The 7,597-nt window shown below is 31.6% G+C and overlaps 1 long non-coding RNA gene across 1 annotated transcript; it reads left to right on the top strand.

Annotated features, from left to right (window-relative positions):
• The first annotated feature begins 434 nt into the window (after nucleotides 1-434).
• LOC121790601 lies at nucleotides 435-2,139 on the top strand. The gene is made up of 2 exons (XR_006048314.1): nucleotides 435-1,719; nucleotides 1,813-2,139. It is a non-coding gene; the product is annotated as an uncharacterized LOC121790601 (long non-coding RNA).
• Nucleotides 2,140-7,597: the final 5,458 nt, after the last annotated feature.

The raw sequence follows: 7,597 nt of genomic DNA, 5'->3' as shown, positions 1-7,597 counted from the left end.
TGCCTTCTAAAAAAAAATTAGAAATCTTAAATCTTTAATTAAATCGGCGATTTAATTTTCTGAAACGGGCATTAACATTTTCCGCATTTTTCTTAAGTATTTTTAAAATACTTTCTGTGACTATTAAAGTTAGCTTAATTCATTTATCGCAAAGCTATCCCACACGGTTTAATATTTCTTTTCTTCCGTTGCTTAGGAAATTAAATTCCATAGATTAAATTCTGTTATGAGCAGTGGCCCAATAATATTTAACCTCTGCGGCCCGAAGAAAAAAATATCAGGCCCGACCTGTTTTAACTAGTAGTGGCCCGTTTAAAAATTCTTTTCTCTTCTTCCTCCTTTTTTTTTTTTTACACAAGGAGCCCAAGTTTAAATAAATTGGCTATGGTCCAATTCGAAATACCCACCTAGCCCAGATTGTAAAATGGCCCAGATCCTTACTCTTCTTCTCCATCGGCCATTCCCCTTTTCCCCCAAAATCCCAATTCCAAAAGAAAGGAACCCTACTCTTCTCTCTTCCGCTTTCGACCTGGTCGGATGTCACCAGAGCACGCCGCCGCTCACAGGCGTCGCCCCTCGCTCCCCAGTTTACGCCAAGATCCCCCTCTTCCCTTTCACGTTTCGCTGAGTCCCTTACGACGACGTCGGCGTTAGGATGCGAAGCCACCGCCGCCGCCAGCCGTCAAGGACGAGCAGCCATCTTGCTGCTGCCGTTGTCGACTCCTCGGCGGGTCTGCAGAGTTGTCGCCTTGTCTTCGGCGTCTCGAAGAACAGGGCCACCTCCTGCGGTGTTGCTCAGCCCGAACTCTCTTCGCCGACACGCTCGCAACTGTCTAGCGGCTTTCGGGATTCAGCCGACACTTGCTCTCGTCCGGCAGCCTCGACTAATAAGCTAAGTTTTCCTTCTAGTTCATAGCTTATTTCGTGGATTTCTAAATGACAGTGGCTACGCGACAGTTGGGAGTGATGATGCGTAGTGTTTAAATGGTGTTTACTGCACTTAAATGTGGGAGCTCGAGTTACTAATCTGGGCAGCCCTTCAGGCTACGACATACTTGATTGAGCATTTTTGTTGTTGGATGCTTATCCTATGTTATTCCTGAACTAGATGGCAGGGGTGTGTTAAATCATGCTGTCCTAAAAGGTCATTCTAGCATGCTTCGATTTTCTATATGATGATATGGAAATCAAAACGAGTTGGGACTGAGTGAGGTTACCTTCTCCTCACAATGCTATGCCTTCCCCTTCTGCTAGCTTTGATCTCCCCCACTCCTCCCCTTGTTGCTCAGTTTAGTGAGTATTTTGTTATGGGAATGAAGGGTAGAACCGAGGGGAGTTGGCTTATTTATGCCCAGCTTGTAACTGAAAGCTGCACAAAGGCTGTTCTTTTGCAGCTCTGCAGAGCTTACCCTGTTCTCTTGGCCTCTTTTGTAACTGATTCTGTTGTGTCATGGCAGTGGTTGTTCCCTCTGCAACTCGCAGGGATGTACTCGTGCATTTATTGGCATTGTAGCCTCTTATGTTATCAATTTGCAGGGTGTTTTGGCTCTTGTTTGTGACTGCCTACTCACTGAACTTTGTGTAACCTTTTCGCAGGTACTAGCTGGGGTACAAGTGGTTAGGATTGGAGTGAAAGTGCTGTGATTCTCTGTGCTTTGCTGCACTTGGCAGCCTGCGGTCTTACCCTTTTTAGCAAGTTGTTGGTCTCCAAACCTTAAAGTAGTGTTGCCCCTTTTCTTGTTTGTTTTGCCTATCAAATGCCTTATCTTGCTACAACATTTGCTTATTGTTCATTCTTGTTGTTCCTGGCAGGAAAAAGGCTGGCTACACAGGGCTCGTTTCCAATGCCCCAGCCCATCGGCCTCTCCGATTCTGGGTCGAGACGGCTCGCGCTGAAGGCCGATGAAGTTCACTAGGGACTCTTGATTGTTGTAGCTCGATATGAACTCCTTTTGTCTGCCTTAACAACCATGTAGTATCTAGAGTTGTTGGTGTGTAGTTCGTTTTTCCTTTAATTTCATCGTTAAAGATTGTAGTTCTAGTTTGAGATTCTGTAATTTGTAATTTGTACCCTTTCTCAAGAAATAACAATACTCTTTTCATTCGATAAAAAAAAAGTTCTAGCGTTTTATTTCATAACTCCCGAGAAATCTAAGTCTCGGCTATTACATAAACACAATCCACATACTCCAAACTTCGTACATTGCAAAAATACAAATTACTCAAAATACATACATTGCATAAATTAGACACACTATACACATCCCTGGTCAAAATACAAACATTAATAATAAAATACACACATTAAACACGAAAAACACACATCACAAAAATACATACATTGCATAAATACATAGACTATACCAAATATAAATAAACACTATACACATCCTCGATCCAAACACACATTACATACATTAAACACAAAATACACATAGACACACTTCACACACATAAACACACACTACACACATCTCCAGTCAAAAATACACACACTAATATTAAAATACATAGATTAAACACAAAATACACAATTCTCACACAGACACACTCCATAGCATACATTGAACACAATACATTTAATAAAAATAAATACATTACATAATATACACAAACTATACCAAATATAAATAAACACTATACACATCCCCGATCCAAATACACACATTATAAATATATTACATACACTAAACACAAAATACACATAGACACACTAATAATAAAATACACAAAGTAAACACACAATCCACATACTCCAAACTTCGTACATTGAAAAAATACAAATTACTCAAAATACATACATTGCATAAATTAGACACACTATACACATCCCTGGTCAAAATACAAACATTAATAATAAAATACAAACATTAAACACGAAAAACACACATCACAAAAATACATACATTGCATAAATACATAGACTATACCAAATATAAATAAACACTATACACATCCCCGATCCAAACACACATTATAAATAAATTACATTCATTAAACACAAAATAAACATAGACACACTTCACACACATAAACACACACTAAACACATCTCCAGTAAAAAAATACACACACTAATATTAAAATACATAGATTAAACAGAAAATACACAATACATTTAATAAAAATACATACATTGCATAATATGCATAAACTATACCAAATATAAATAATCACTATACACATCCTTGATCCAAATACACACATTATAAATATATTACATACATTAAACACAAAATACACATAGACACACTAATAATAAAATACACAAATTAAACACACAATCCACATACTCCAAACTTCGTACATTGCAAAAATACAAATTACTCAAAATACATACATTGCATAAAATAGACACACTATACACATCCCTGGTCAAAATACAAACATTAATAATAAAATACACACATCACAAAAATACATACATTGCATAAATACATAGAATATACCAAATATAAATAAGCACTATACACATCCCCGATCCAAACACACATTATAAATAAATTACATACATTAAACACAAAATACACATAGACACACTTCACACACACTAAACACATCTCCAGTAAAAAATACACACACTAAAATTAAAATACATAGATTAAACACAAAATACACAATTCACACACAGACACACTCCATAGCATACATTGAAGACAATACATTTAATAAAAATACATACATTGCATAATATACACAAACTATACCAAATATAAATAAACACTATACACATCCTTGATCCAAATACACACATTATAAATATATTACATACATTAAACACAAAATACACATTGACACACTAATAATAAAATACACAAAGTAAACACACAATCCACATACTCCAAACTTCGTACATTGCAAAAATACAAATTACTCAAAATACATACATTGCATAAATTAGACACACTATACACATCCCTGGTCAAAATACAAACATTAATAATAAAATACAAACATTAAACACGAAAAACACACATCACAAAAATACATACATTGCATAAATACATAGACTATACCAAATATAAATAAACACTATACACATCCCCGATCCAAACACACATTATAAATAAATTACATTCATTAAACACAAAATAAACATAGACACACTTCACACACATAAACACACACTAAACACATCTCCAGTAAAAAAATACACACACTAATATTAAAATACATAGATTAAACAGAAAATACACAATACATTTAATAAAAATACATACATTGCATAATATGCATAAACTATACCAAATATAAATAATCACTATACACATCCTTGATCCAAATACACACATTATAAATATATTACATACATTAAACACAAAATACACATAGACACACTAATAATAAAATACACAAATTAAACACACAATCCACATACTCCAAACTTCGTACATTGCAAAAATACAAATTACTCAAAATACATACATTGCATAAAATAGACACACTATACACATCCCTGGTCAAAATACAAACATTAATAATAAAATACACACATCACAAAAATACATACATTGCATAAATACATAGACTATACCAAATATAAATAAACACTATACACATCCTCGATCCAAACACACATTACATACATTAAACACAAAATACACATAGACACACTTCACACACATAAACACACACTACACACATCTCCAGTCAAAAATACACACACTAATATTAAAATACATAGATTAAACACAAAATACACAATTCTCACACAGACACACTCCATAGCATACATTGAACACAATACATTTAATAAAAATAAATACATTGCATAATATACACAAACTATACCAAATATAAATAAACACTATACACATCCCCGATCCAAATACACACATTATAAATATATTACATACACTAAACACAAAATACACATAGACACACTAATAATAAAATACACAAAGTAAACACACAATCCACATACTCCAAACTTCGTACATTGAAAAAATACAAATTACTCAAAATACATACATTGCATAAATTAGACACACTATACACATCCCTGGTCAAAATACAAACATTAATAATAAAATACACACATCACAAAAATACATACATTGCATAAATACATAGACTATACCAAATATAAATAAACACTATACACATTCCCGATCCAAACACACATTATAAATAAATTACATACATTAAACACAAAATACACACAGACACACTTCACACACATAAACAACACTAAACACATCTCCAGTCAAAAATACAAACACTAACATTAAAATACATAGATTAAACACAAAATACACAATTCACACACAGACACACTCCATAGCATACATTGAACACAATACATTTAATAAAAATACATACATTGCATAATATACACAAACTATACCAAATATAAATAAACACTATACACATCCTTGATCCAAATACACACATTATAAATATATTACATACATTAAACACAAAATACACATAGACACACTAATAATAAAATACACAAAGTAAACACAATCCACATACTCCAAACTTCGTACATTGCAAAAATACAAATTACTCAAAATACATACATTGCATAAATTAGACACACTATACACATCCCTGGTCAAAATACAAACATTAATAATAAAATACACACATTAAACACGAAAAAACACACATCACAAAAATACATACATTGCATAAATACATAGACTATACCAAATATAAATAAACACTATACACATCCCCGATCCAAACACACATTATAAATAAATTACATTCATTAAACACAAAATAAACATAGACACACTTCACACACATAAACACACACTAAACACATCTCCAGTAAAAAAATACACACACTAATATTAAAATACATAGATTAAACACAAAATACACAATACATTTAATAAAAATACATACATTGCATAATATACATAAACTATACCAAATATAAATAATCACTATACACATCCTTGATCCAAATACACACATTATAAATATATTACATACATTAAACACAAAATACACATAGACACACTAATAATAAAATACACAAATTAAACACACAATCCACATACTCCAAACTTCGTACATTGCAAAAATACAAATTACTCAAAATACATACATTGCATAAAATAGACACACTATACACATCCCTGGTCAAAATACAAACATTAATAATAAAATACACACATAACAAAAATACATACATTGCATAAATACATAGACTATACCAAATATAAATAAACACTATACACATCCTCGATCCAAACACACATTACATACATTAAACACAAAATACACATAGACACACTTCACACACATAAACACACACTACACACATCTCCAGTCAAAAATACACACACTAATATTAAAATACATAGATTAAACACAAAATACACAATTCTCACACAGACACACTCCATAGCATACATTGAACACAATACATTTAATAAAAATAAATACATTACATAATATACACAAACTATACCAAATATAAATAAACACTATACACATCCCCGATCCAAATACACACATTATAAATATATTACATACACTAAACACAAAATACACATAGACACACTAATAATAAAATACACAAAGTAAACACACAATCCACATACTCCAAACTTCGTACATTGAAAAAATACAAATTACTCAAAATACATACATTGCATAAATTAGACACACTATACACATCCCTGGTCAAAATACAAACATTAATAATAAAATACAAACATTAAACACGAAAAACACACATCACAAAAATACATACATTGCATAAATACATAGACTATACCAAATATAAATAAACACTATACACATCCCCAATCCAAAAAACATTATAAATAAATTACATTCATTAAACACAAAATAAACATAGACACACTTCACACACATAAACACACACTAAACACATCTCCAGTAAAAAATACACACACTAATATTAAAATACATAGATTAAAGACAAAATACACAATACATTTAATAAAAATAAATACATTGCATAATATACACAAACTATACCAAATATAAATAAACACTATACACATCCCCGATCCAAATACACACATTATAAATATATTACATACACTAAACACAAAATACACATAGACACACTAATAATAAAATACACAAAGTAAACACACAATCCACATACTCCAAACTTCGTACATTGAAAAAATACAAATTACTCAAAATACATACATTGCATAAAATAGACACACTATACACATCCCTGGTCAAAATACAAACATTAATAATAAAATACACACATCACAAAAATACATACATTGCATAAATACATAGAATATACCAAATATAAATAAGCACTATACACATCCCCGATCCAAACACACATTATAAATAAATTACATACATTAAACACAAAATACACACAGACACACTTCACACACACTAAACACATCTCCAGTAAAAAATACACACACTAAAATTAAAATACATAGATTAAACACAAAATACAAAATTCACACACAGACACACTCCATAGCATACATTGAAGACAATACATTTAATAAAAATACATACATTGCATAATATACACAAACTATACCAAATATAAATAAACACTATACACATCCTTGATCCAAATACACACATTATAAATATATTACATACATTAAACACAAAATACACAT

The sequence above is a fragment of the Salvia splendens genome, unplaced genomic scaffold (genome assembly GCF_004379255.2).
Source record: "Salvia splendens isolate huo1 unplaced genomic scaffold, SspV2 ctg563, whole genome shotgun sequence".
Lineage (NCBI taxonomy): Eukaryota > Viridiplantae > Streptophyta > Magnoliopsida > Lamiales > Lamiaceae > Salvia > Salvia splendens.
This window is presented reverse-complemented; position numbering and strand designations above follow the sequence as displayed.